Source organism: Chiloscyllium punctatum, chromosome 7 (assembly GCF_047496795.1).
Source record: "Chiloscyllium punctatum isolate Juve2018m chromosome 7, sChiPun1.3, whole genome shotgun sequence".
Lineage (NCBI taxonomy): Eukaryota > Metazoa > Chordata > Chondrichthyes > Orectolobiformes > Hemiscylliidae > Chiloscyllium > Chiloscyllium punctatum.
This window is the reverse complement of record NC_092745.1, coordinates 124,216,114-124,229,698: the sequence shown is the minus strand read 5'-3', so window position 1 is coordinate 124,229,698 and position 13,585 is coordinate 124,216,114.

Below are 13,585 nucleotides of genomic sequence, written 5' to 3'. Positions count from 1 at the left end.
TCTATGACCCAGGATTCCACAGGCTGACCACTCTGGGTAAAGAATGTTTTCGATGGGTGGTTGAAGGAACGACGAATACATGGCTGTTGCGACAGGGGGGAAATGTAGAATTAAGACCACAGCTCATGTGGTAGACAGTAAATCAACAGCAACATGAAGACTTTATCAGTAAGAAAACTATCATCAAAACTTTTAAAGAGGCTTGTAACTCTTCGCAAGAAATTGGAATTTCCAACTATTCGGTGAAATAATGGTGAAGATTTTGTTTTAAAGCAACTAGCAAATTACTATTGACTAAACACAATTTATTTGTACAGGAATCTTATACTTTAAACTACAGAAATGAACAATGTCTTGTTACTTAGCATTTTCCCTCAAATCACAAGACTCACAACAAATGTTTCACAGCTGCTCCCAACTTCCTGTGAGTTACTTCCTTCCACTTTGCCAGGTGGGTAACTTGCAGTCCTAGAATTGCATTTCACTGTGAGGTTTACACTGTACATTTCCTCTCGTTTCAAGCTTGACATATCTTCCAGTCTCGCTTTAACTGCTCAATAGCTCAGCCTTCAATCTGAGTGCAAGTTCTCAGCCACCTGCTGGTGAATGTTAGAACCACAGTTTTGTCTCCTTAAGGTGCAGGCCAGGATAATTTTACCACTTGCTCAATAGATTTCAATGGGCTGCAGGCCATACAAATTGTAGCAACCATCTATTTGTATAAGTCTGGGTGTCGAAGGAAGCCTGTAACCTGATGTCAAAATAATTTCCTCTAACTTATTTTACATAGAAACAAAATGTGTCCCTCAGTAAAAATGTTAGTCAGTTATCTTTGATTTTTAACACAACTTTCATCTCAGACTCAAAAACAGGAGTTTCTGGAAAAGCTCAGCAGGACTGGCAGCATCTGCAAAGAGAAATCAAAGTTAACATTTCCAGTGACCCTTCGTCAGTTCTGACCCAAACATTAACTTTGATTTCTCTTCACAGATGCTGTCAGACCTGCTGAGCGTTTCCAGCAACTTCTGTTTTTGTTTCTGATCTACAGCATCCGCAATGCTTTCGGTTTTCATCTCAGACGCCTATGTCAATCATTTACAGCATAACGGTTTACTACTCAATCATTGGGGTGGAACGATGGCTCAGTGGTTAGCACTGCTGCCTTACAGCGCCAGGGACCTGGGTTCGATTCCTGCCTCAGGCAACTGTGTGTGTGGAGTTTGCACATTCTCCCTGTGTCTGCGTGGGTTTCCTCCTGCAGGCCAGATGAATTGGCCATGCTAAATTGCCTGTAGTGTGAGGTGCATTAGTCAGGGGTTAATGTAGGGTAATGGGTCTGGGTGGGTTGCTCTTCAGAGGATTGGTCTGGACTTGTTGGGCTGAAGGGCCTGTTTCCGCAATGTAGGGAATCTAATTAATCTCTTTGTAAGACACAGGGTCTATTCAATGTAGATTTAAGAACAGATTTCATTCTTCCAAAGTGTTAATAACTTGTACTTCTTTCTGAAGAGAACAATAAGTCTTTTTCTGATCTCTAACAATTGAACCATCCACACTTAATATCATGCAGACTCTAGCATGTCAAATGACCCCTTTCATTTATCCTAAATTTAAAGATACAGCACCAAATTAGAACACTTTTACAAACCTGTAGCCCTAGGCCCTATAACAATCTTGTAAACCTCACAATAGTCACAATCGATCTGATTTATTCAATTTTCTGCAGTAATGACCATCTTTTTAGTTTTTGAAAACTGTTTCGGCCTTCATATTTCTTGTGTTGTTTTTAATTTTGTTTTACTCATCATGGGATGTGATCATCATTGCCAAGCCTGACATTTAATGCCTACCCCCACCTGCCCAGAGGACAATTCAGCATCACCACATTGCTGTGGGTGTGGAGTCACATGGTGGCTCGAGCAGGAAGGCAGACAAGGACTGATTTCCTTCCGTACAGGACATGAGTTAATCAGATGGGTTTTGTATGATAATCAGAGGTGATTACATGGTTGACAAAAAGCTAGTGTTTTGTTCCAGTTTTTAAAAAAATTCAACTTTTTAAAATCTGTTGCCTTGGGGAGGTAATGGCCTAGTGGTATTATCGCTGGACTCTTGTCCCAGGTAATGCTCTGGGGGCCTGGGTTTGAATCCTGCCACAGTAGATGGTGGAATTTGAATTCAATGATTATCTGGAATTATGATGATGAGGAGTCATAGAACATAGAACATAGAACATAGAACATAGAACATAGAACATAGAAGAATACAGCGCAGTACAGGCCCTTCGGCCCTCGATGTTGCGCCGATCAAAGCCCACCTAACCTACACTAACCCACTATCCTCCATATACCTATCCAATGCCCGCTTAAATACCCATAAAGAGGGAGAGTCCACCACTGCTACTGGCAGGGCATTCCATGAACTTACGACTCGCTGAGTGAAGAACCTACCCCTAACATCAGTCCTATATCTAACCCCCCTTAATTTAAAGCTATGCCCCCTTGTAATAGCTGACTCCATACGTGGAAAAAGGTTCTCACTGTCAACCCTATCTAACCCCCTAATCATCTTGTACACCTCTATCAAGTCACCCCTAAATCTTCTTTTCTCCAATGAAAACAACCCCAAGTGCCTCAGCCTTTCCTCATAGGATCTTCCTACCATACCAGGCAACATCCTGGTAAACCTCCTCTGCACCCGTTCTAGTGCCTCCACATCCTTCCTATAGTATGGCGACCAAAACTGCACACAATATTCCAGATGCGGCCGCACCAGAGTCTTATACAACTGCAGCATGACCTCAGGACTCCGGAACTCAATTCCTCTACCAATAAAAGCCAGTACGCCATATGTCGATTGTCAGGAGAATCCCATCTGGTTCACTAATGTCCTTTAGAGAAGGAAACAGGCATCCTTACCTGGTCTGGCCAACGTGAAACCCCAGACCCACAGCAATGTGGTTGATTCTTAACTGCCCTTTGGGAAATTGGGGATGGGCAATAAATGCTGACCTGGCCAGTGACACCCTCATCCCGTGAATGAATGTTAAAAAATTCAAATTTCACCAACTGCCATTGTGGGAATTTGAACCTATGTCCCAAAGAGACTCAACAGGGCTTCTTGATTGTTAGTCTAATGACATTGCCACAACTCTACTAACTTCCCTAAGAGTAAACATGACCCTTTGTGCTTAAACTTTGGACACAACAGTCAGAAAAAATTTATTTGAATCCAATTTAACTAAACCTTTGGTGTGGTAAACACTTCTGTTATGACAAATGGCCATTTCTCATTTTGAAATATCCACACAATTATATTCTTGAAATCATTTCTGAACAATTGACGCAGGTTGAACAGGCCAACAACTTTTCATATTGAACTCAATTAGCAAACCTTTTAGGATCACTGATTCAGACTGAAGCCCGTTGTGTTTATCTACTTAATTGAGTAAACTTCTCTCCATGAACTGTAATCTGAACAAACTGTGGCATGAAGTCACCATGACCTGGAACTGCAGTTTCGTAACGTGGAGCTTGTTGTGCTCAGTCTCATGTGAGTTTAGCTCAGCCAACAGCACTTATGCCTCTCGGTCACAAATCATGGTTTGAAGCCTCACAGACCTGCAGAAGCAGATAGTCATAGAATCATAAAGGTCGGCAGCACAGAAAAATACGTGCTTTGATTCACCATGTCTTCACCAGTCAAGAACAAGCACCTACCTATTCTAATCTCATTTCCCTGAACTTGCCCCACAACTAAATACATCATCAGCATAGCATCCCTACAGTGTGGAAACAGGTCCACACCAACCCTCTGGAGAGTATTCCACACATCCCTGGATACTATGGGCAACTGAGATTGGCTAGTTCACCCAACCTACACATCTTTGGACTGTGGGAGGAACCCACATAAACGCAGGGAGAATGTTCCGACACCACACAGGCAGTCAGCCAAGGCTGGAACTGAACCCAGGTCCTTAGTACTGTGAAGGAGCAGTGCTAACCACTGAGCCACCACAGACCTTCAATGTTATGAGGGTTTCTGCCTCTTCCACCCTTACAATCAGTGAGTCACAGATTCCCATCACCCTCTGGGTGAAAAAAAGTATTTCCTCACATCCCTCTGAAGCTTTTGCTCCTCACCTTAAATCTGTGTCCCCTGGTCATTGATCCCTCCATCAAAGGGAAATGTTCCTTCCTGCCTATCCTATCCATGATACTCATAATTTTATGTATCTCAATCATCAAGGAGCCTCACCAACGTTTACTGATGCACCATTGAGAGCATAGTAAGAAACTACGGAAGGTTGTGTGCACAGCCCAGACCATCACAAAAGCCAACCTTCCATCATGGACTCCATTTACACTTCTTGTTGCCATGGAAAGGCTGCCGACATCATCAAAGACCTCTCCCACCCCAGTAATGCTCTCCTACAACCTCTTCAATCAGGCAGAGGATACAAAACACACACACCAACAGGTTTAAGAGCAGCTTTTCCCTGCCCCGTTATTAGACTGATGAATGGACCTTTCTAACTTGCAATAAAGTTGATCTTGCAGTGTAACCTGTATGCCTCACTCTGTCTCAGCTCCCGATGATTCTGTGATCTGCCTGTACTGCTCGCAAAGCTTTTCACTGTACTTAGGAACATGTGACTATAATAAATCAAATCAAATCACATTGCATCTTCCCTCAGTCTCCTCTTCGCCAATGAAAGGAACCCCAGTCTGTCCAAGCTCTCTTCATAATGGCAACTCTCTTGTGCAGGCAACATCCTGGTAAGTCTCCTCTGCACTCTCTCCACTGAAATCACATCCCTCCTATAATGTGGATTCCAGAACTGCACACAATAGCTGGGAATGGTGTACGTGTGATGCATTCTGGATTAGTGGTGCTGGAAGAGCACAGCAGTTCAAGCAGCATCCAAGTAGCTTCGAAATCGACGTTTCGGGCAAAAGCCCTTCATCAGGACGCTTCAGGCTCACTGCCTTTATTCCAAACTTTGGCGAGGGTAAGAGTAAACAGCCATTGATATGGTACATATGGGTATCAATGTCATAGGTAAAAAGAAGGGGAGGAGGGCCTAAAAGCAGGACGCACAGAGGCATGAAGCAAGTTGAAATGTATGATCTCAAAGGTGGTAATCTCAGGATTATTACTGTGCTACATGCAAGTGAGAGTAGAAATAACAGGAATAACTTGGTTAAAGAGATGGTGTGAAGGGGAGGGTTTCAGATTCCTGTTCTGGGGGAGGTGGGACCAATAAAAACTGGACAGTTTACAACTAAGCAGGACTGAGGCAGTAGTGCTCACCACTGAGTCATCATGCTGCCTGTATATGGCTGACCATATAGAATGGAGGACCAGGCTCAAGGGGTATTATGGCCCTCACCTGCCTCTAGGTTTCAATGTTTCTGTAACAGTAGCTACATGTCAAACTGAGGGCTGTAAAGCCCTTTGAAAAGTCTTGATTTTAAAAGGTGCTGTACAAATGCAAATCGTTTATTCTCTTTCCACTTAACAGTGATTATACATTGAAAGAAATTTATTCTGTCAAGGACTTTGAGACATTCCCATGTGATAAAAATGTGCTAAATAAATATTGAGCAGGGTGTAAATTTATTCCATGTTGTGCTGAATTAATAAGAAATTTGCAGACTGAAGTAAACATGCCCACATTTTAACAGGTTTTAAGAAGATTTGCAGCTCAGATTGAGGTTCTGGATAAATTTGCTTGCTGAGCAGTTCAAACTTGCCCGAGAATGGGAAACCAATGCCATCTAACAGAGCACTACCCGCAAACAGCTGTACTTCCTGCATGAATTCCTGTATTACCTAAATGTCTTAAATGCAAATCTCCCATTAATGCCCCAATAGCCAAAAGAATAGCAGAGCGAAACGGCCACAGAATGCTTAGAGAAATGATTAATGATGCCCACAACAAACTCCATAAATATAACTGGGAAAACAGCTCAGCAAGCAAACTAACATCCATGCCCACATATACATTTCTCTGCCCTGTCTACGTTGACATACATAGAGAAGATATGTTGGGTATGCTAGAGGTTATTAAGGTGGGCAAAATCCCAGGACAGGATGGGATCTATCCCAGGTTGCGGAGTGAGGCGAGAGAGGAAATAGCTGCAGCCCTGACAGATACCTTTGTGGCATCCTTAAATGCAGGTGATGTGCCAGAGGACTGGAGGGTTGCTCATGTTGTCCCCCTGTACAAGAGGGTAGTAGGGATATTCTGGGTAACTACAGACCAGTGACCCTGACGTCAATGGTGGGGAAGTTGCTGGAGAGGGTACTGAGGGATAGGATCTATTTATATTTAGAAAAGAATGGGCTAATCAGTGATAGGCAACATGGTTTTGTGCGGGGGAGATCGTGCCTTACCAACTTAATAGAGTTCTTTGAGGAAGTGAACAAGTTGATAGATGAAGGAAGGGCTGTTGATGTCATATACATGGACTTTAGTAAAGCATTTAATAAGGTTCCCCATAGTAGACTAATGGAGAAAGTGAAGTCACATGGTGTGCAGGGTGTTCTAGCTAGGTGGATAAAGAACTGGTTGAGCAACAGGAGACAGAGAGTAGCAGTTGAAGGGAGTTTCTCGAAATGGAGAAAGGTGATCAGTGGTGTTCCACAGGGGTCAGTATTGGGTCCACTGTTGTTTTTAATATACATAAATGATCTGGAAGAGGGCACTGTTGGTATGATCAGCAAGTTTGCAGATGACACAAAGATTGGTGGAGTAGCAGAAAGCATAAGGGACTGTCAGAGAATACAGGAGGATATAGATAGACTGGAGAGTTGGGCGGAAAAGTGGCAGATGGATTTCAATCCCAACAAATGTGAGCTGGTACATTTAGGCAAGACTAATTCTAGAGCAAATTATACAATGAATGGAAGAGCCTTGGGAAAAGTTGATGGGCAGAGAGCTGTAGGAGTGCAGGTCCATTGTACCCTGAAAGTTGCTACACAGGTGGATAGAGTGCTCAAGAGACATATAGTATGCTTGCCTTCATTGGACAGGGTATTGAGTATAAGAGCTGGCAAGTCATGTTAAAATTGGTTCAGCCACATTTAGAATACTGTGTACAGTTCTGGGCGCCACATTACCAAAAGGATGTGGACTCTTTGGAGAGGGTGCAGAGAAGGTTTACAAGGATGTTGCCTGGTATGGAAGGTGCTAGCTATGAAGAGAGATTGAGTAGGTTAGGTTTATTTTCATTATAAAAAAGGAGATTGAGGGGTGACCTGATTGAGGTTTACAAAATCATGAAGGGTATAGACAGGATGGATAGAGACAAGCTTTTTCCCAGGGTGAAGGATTCAATAACCAGAGGTCATGCTTTCAAGGTGAGAGGTGGCAAGTTTAAGGGGGATACATGCAGCAACTACTTCACACAGAGGGTGGTGGCCATCTGGAACGCGTTGCCAGCAGAGGTAGTAGAGGCAGGCATGGTAGTTTCATTTAAGATGCATCTGGATGGATCCATGAGTAGGTAGGAAGCAGAGGGATACGGATGTTTAGGAATTGGGTGACAGGTTTAGATAGTAGATTTGGATCAGCTCAGGCTTGGAGGGCCGAAGGGTCTGTCCCTGGGTTGTAAATTTTCTTTGATTCTTTCTCTTTGTCCTCCAGTTTCTGGGGAGGTATGGTACGTGAATTGTTTCAATGCATCTAGTCTCAGTATATCGTTTTCACTGGCAAGGTCAGCATTTATTGTAGAGAAGTAACAGTGAGCTTTCGTCTTGTACAGTTATGTCTGATATAAAATAAATCAGAGAACTGTGGTAGCTGGAAACCTGAAACAAACAGAAACAGAAATTTTTGGTCGTAAGGACTCAACAGCAAGTTTAACAATTTTAAATCATAAACACCTTCTTCCTTGTCTATTGCTTACCCACGCAAGTCCAAGTTCTTTGCATTCAATGGGCTGCTTTCAGCACAGCCAACCTATTTTCCACTATTCATTGCCCCATTAGCACTTATCCAGCTGCTCTCCTTCCCTGGCTTACTATCATCAATTAGTTTGTCTGCCAAATGCTTTTCCTCTCTCACTCTCTCTCGACCTCCCTCTCCGCCTAGCTCCTCATTTCCTTTGACCTTCCAAGAAGACATTCCCATGTCTTCGCAGTGCCCTTCACAATCTCGGAACCTACAGTGTGTGGACTGCAGTGGTCCAAGAAGGCAGGTCACCTCTACCTTCTCAAGGCCAACGAGAGACAGGCAATAAATGCTGGCTCAGCCAGTGACACCCACATCCCACAAGTCAATGAAAAAAAAACAAAAGTATGGCCCAAAGCTCTTCACAGCCAAATGAATACTCTTGAGGAGCAATTATTTTTCTACGTGTTACTCCTGAGTGGAAATCACTGAAAATGCTTCGGCCTCATCTTTTGCACTGATGGAGTCCGGAGGCAATGTTGAGGACATTTGAGGCAACTCCTACCCAACTGTACGTCACTGTGCCTGGATGACTCCAATAGAGTGAGGGGTACCTGAGCTGCCACCATCTTATAATGGGCAAAATCCTTTGTCACTATCTACAATACGGTGAGGTGAAACCATTGGTGATAGATTCACTGTCACCAATTCTTCATATTGCTGTTAGTCTGAGCCAAAGACGTCAAGAAGAAAAGGATGGCCACACAATGTGTGCAGGAGCAGTAGCCGTCAAACTTGATAAGCAGTAAAAAGTTTATTTGAATACACTTCATAGCTACTTTTGTTACATCTGAGATACGTAATTCACTCTTATCAGGCTCAACCTATGAGGAAGTACATGTTATTACTGAATCAGTGACTGCAACAGTTCAAGAAAACAACTCACCACCACCTTCTCAAGGAAAACTAGGGACAGGCAATAAATGTTGGCCCAGCCAGCGATGCCAATGTCCCAAAAAGGAATAAATTTAAAATATTTTGGTACACACATGAGACAATACGATGCTCACTAAGCATGCCAGTTATCTCATCCTGGGAACATTCTTTATCTCACGATGGACAGACCTTATCTTGTGATGTCAGTGAATCTTTTAGTCGCTAGCTAATCTGAGAGGGAGAAGAGAGACTAAGAGGTAACGGTATGACAGCTGAATAAAGGCAACGACAGAGGTATGAGGGAGGAGCTGGGTTGAACTGACTGGGAGAGGAGCCGAGCAGGAAAGACAGTGGGACAGCAATGGCAGGAGTTTCTGGGAGTAATTCAGGAGACACAGCAGAGATTCATCCCTTGGAAAAAGCAGCATGGTACAGGGAGGATGGGGCAACTAGGGAAGTCAAGGATAGCACAAAAACAAGAGAAAGCATATAATGTGGTGAAGGGCAGTAGGAAACCAGAGGATTGGGAAGCTTACAGAGACCAATAGAGAGCAACAACAAAAATGGAGGAAGAAGATTAAATATGAGGGCAGGTTGGCCAGTAATATAAAGGAAGACTGTAAGAGTTACTTTCAATATAGAAGGACTAAAGAGAGGCAAAAGTGGACATTGGGCCACTGGAAAATGACACTGGAGAGATAATATTGGGGAACGAGGAAATGGCTGAAGGCAGCGCTCTGAAAGCTTGTGATTTCAAATAAACCTGTTGGACTATAACCTGGCATCATGTGACTTATAATTTTGTCCACCTCAGTCCAACACCAGCACCTCCACATCATGGTTACCTTCAAAATATTTAACAATTCTGCACCCACTACCTTTTGAAGAAGGGAATTCCAAAGACTGAGCAAAAAGAATGTTTCCTCATTTCTGTTTTAAATTTTTAAACCAGACAGAACCCTATTACACAATGGCACAGTGGTTAGCACTGCTACCTCACAGCGCTAGAAACCTGGGTTTAATTCCAGCCTCAGGCAACTGTCTGTGTGGGTTTTCTCCAGGTGCTCCAGTTTCCTCCCATAGTCCAAAAATGTGCAGGTTAGGTGAATTGGCCATGCTAAATTGCCTGTAATGTTAAGTGTAGGGGAATGGGTCTGGATGGGTTGCTCTTCAGAGGGTCAGTGTGGATTTGTTGGGCCGAAGGGCCTGTTTCCACATTGTAAGTAATCTAATCGAGGAAAATTTAATTAAGGTGGAGATAGGACATGGACACAGGTTAAGTGGTTGATGTCATCTCAACTAATCAAATCAATCTTTCCTTCCATTTCTTTACATTCACACTGATCTGCAGCAAGATGAATATTTTTAACCACATACTGAGTATTTTATCTTGCATTCTTTACTGAATTCATTGCATCTTAGAGTTTGGACCTATAGTTTTGATTTCCGCCACTAGTGGAAAGTCTTCTTTACACCTAACCGATCGTAAACTGAAAGTAAAAACCCTCATCCTATTCATTCTCCCCTGATCAATTCAGCTCCTTCATTATGATTTTATTGCTTTTAAATCTTCCTTGCATCTTTACCAGTGTCTCTATATCCTTTGTATAATATGGAGACCAGAACTATTCACATTACTCTAAGTTTAGCTGAATCAAGGTTGTGTAGGCTGGGTTTTCATTGTATTTGATTGGTTCCAAGGTTGGTAGAGATTTGCAGAGGCAATAACTGGGATAAGCTACATACAAGATTGTGAGGGGTCCTGGCAGAGTATCTGTGGAGAAAATGTTTCCAGTAGTAGGGGTGGGGGGTGGATTCAAAATGGGGGACATAGTCACAGAATAAAAGGGAATGTCTTTGAAAAAATTTAAAGAGGAGGTTGATACATTTTTCCTAAAATGTCAAGAGAGATATAAGCAGCTGGAAGAAAAGAGGATTTGAACCTTGGGCAGATTAGCTGTGATTTTATAAAATGTCAGGGCAGACTTGATGGGCTGAGTGGTCTACTTCTGTTCCTATTTCTCCATGGGAAATTTCTACAGTGGGTTTTCCCCACATTCAATCTTTTCTCTGGAGTCCTTGTGCAGTAATGTCTTGATTCAAGGGAGTGGCTGAGTTCACAATCCAACTTCACCTTCCAGGGTGACGCCAATTGCTTAAGCCAGGTCTCATCAACTCTTCAGAAAAAGCTGCACACAAAGCAGGTGGACAGGGTGAAGAAGAAGGCATTTGGTATGTTTGCCTTTGTTAGTCAGTGCATTGAGTGGACACATTGGGAGGTCATGTTGCGGCTGAACAGGACATTAGTTAGGCCACTTTTGGAATACTACATGAAATTCTGGTCTTCCTGCTACAAGAAGGATGTTGTGAAACTTCAAATGGCTCAGAGAATATTTACAAGGATGTTGCCAGGGTTGGAGGATTTGAGCTAGAGGGAGAGGCAGAATAGGCTGGGACTGTTTTCCCTGGAGCGTCGGAGGCTGAGGGATGACATTGTAGAGGTTTATAAAATCATGAGGGGCATGGATCGATAGATAGTCAAGGTCTTTTCCCCAGGATAGGGGAGTCCAAAACTAGAAGGTATAGGTTTGAGGTGAGAGAGGAAAGATTAAGAAGGGTCCTAAGGGGCAATTTTGTCACAAAGAGGGTGGTGCATGTATGGAATGAGCTACGAGAGAAGGTGGTGGAGGCTAGTACAATTACAATATTTAAAAGGCATCTGGATGTGTATATGAGTAGGAAGGGTTTAGATTAATATGGGTCAAGTGCTGGCAAATGGGGCTAGATTAATGTAGACTAACGTGGATGAGTTGGACCGAAGGGTCGGTTTCCATGTTGTACATTGCTATACCTGAATGTACTACAAAGTTAATTATTTCTTTAGTCCTTGGATTTGCTAAATTCTGCGCAGAAATGGCATATACCCCAAGTTATACTGAAAACATTGATTAAGATTTTCTGCCGACTGGACACAAGTGATGCACTCAAAGGGGCATTCTCAAATTGCATGTTGTAAAATAAGTTAGTTTTATATTTCCACTGCTAAAGCAGAAAGATAACAGTGATTCTTTGACATGGGGGACATTTGTTCAGAATCTAGGTCACTGTAACCCACACAGAGGGACTGTGCCAAGTGTGGCGCAGAGAGATGGCAAATAAACTTTTAAACAGGAAAGCATATCTTGCCTCAAAATCTCCTGTACTGTCACTCATCAAAGATCATGTTTATTGACTGAGCTTTGATACCTGCAAAAGAAAAAAAAATACATTTTCCTTCGCTAACATGAAGCCAAACCAATCTGATGGAAAACTGATTGGTCAAAGGACAGGGTACAACGTGGTCACATGCAGTCACCATTTGTTATAAAGGGGTAGACGGAGAGACACCAGCTGCATTTGAGATTTATTATGATGAGGGGAATTATTTTTGCACTGGCCTTTGCTCTTGTGGGTAAGTTTTCAATGCCTCAGCCAACAAGCTGTGAAAGAGATTGCGGAGAAGGTTTTCTGGAATGGTATGAATGTGGGTTGTCAGTTTCGAGGGCAAAATAGAGCCACCAGAATTGTCCTCCTCAGAGTTATGGGAGGATTGAAGCGTATGAAATTATGAAGGACTTTGGTCGAGTAATTCTGGAGAAATGTTTCCCTCATTGGGAGGCTTGGTAAATTGAGAAAGCAGATTTTACAGAAATGACAAAATAACAAGAGATGAGGTCAGGGGATTTTTCTTACAACGAGATAATAGAATGTAGTTCACATTTGGAACTTCAGTTGTAATGTTTAAAAAGAAATCAAACAAGAATTAGGAAAGGGATATAATTGCAGACCTTCAGGGACAGAGTAGGTTATTGGAATTCACCCTTTCTAAGTGTAGGTAAGGCACGATGGGCTTAATTGCCCTTTGTAAGGAGTATCAGATTTAAAACAGAGATAAGGAGAAATTACTTACGCCAAAATGGGGTGGCACAATGGCTCAATGGTTAACGCTGCTGTTTCACAGCACAAGGGACCTGGGTTCAATTCTAGCCTCAGGCAACTGTCATTGTGCAACTTGTACATTCTCCATGTGTCTGTGTGCGTTTCCTCTGTGTGGTCTGGTTTCTTCCCACAGTGTGGGTTAGGTGAATTGGCTGTGCTAAATTGCCCATAGTATTCAGGGATGTGTAGGCTAGGTGCATTAGTCATGGAAATGTAAAGCAATAGGCTAGGGGAATAGGTCTGGTTGGAGTACTCTTCAGAGGATCAGTGTGGACCTGTCGGCCCTAATGGCCTGTTTCCATCCTGTAGGGATTCTATGATTCAAAGGATCGCAATTTTGTTGAATTCACAACTCCAGAGTGCAGTGGATGCTGGGACACTGAACAAATTTAAGGAGAAAATAGACAGATTTTTAATTAGTAACAGGCTGAAGAGTTATGGAGAGTGGGCAGGACAGTGAGGCCGAGATTAGATCAGTCACAATTGTGTCAAGTAGTGGAGCAGGCTCATGTGGATTAATTACTGACTCCTGCCCCAGTTCTTATGTTCTTATATCCTCGTGCACTGTAAATGTCTATGATCCAGTGAACATATTCAGTTTAACTACTTATGAGAATTATTCAAACAGAAAAAAACATTGCAAATTGCTTCAGGAATAATCGACTTTTTCTGACTTGCCTTTCTTTATTTTCCCACAGGGAGTCAACATCATGGTAAGGATATATTTTTCTTCTGGATTCCAAACGGCTGAAGATTTTTTGGGGGTTGCTGCTG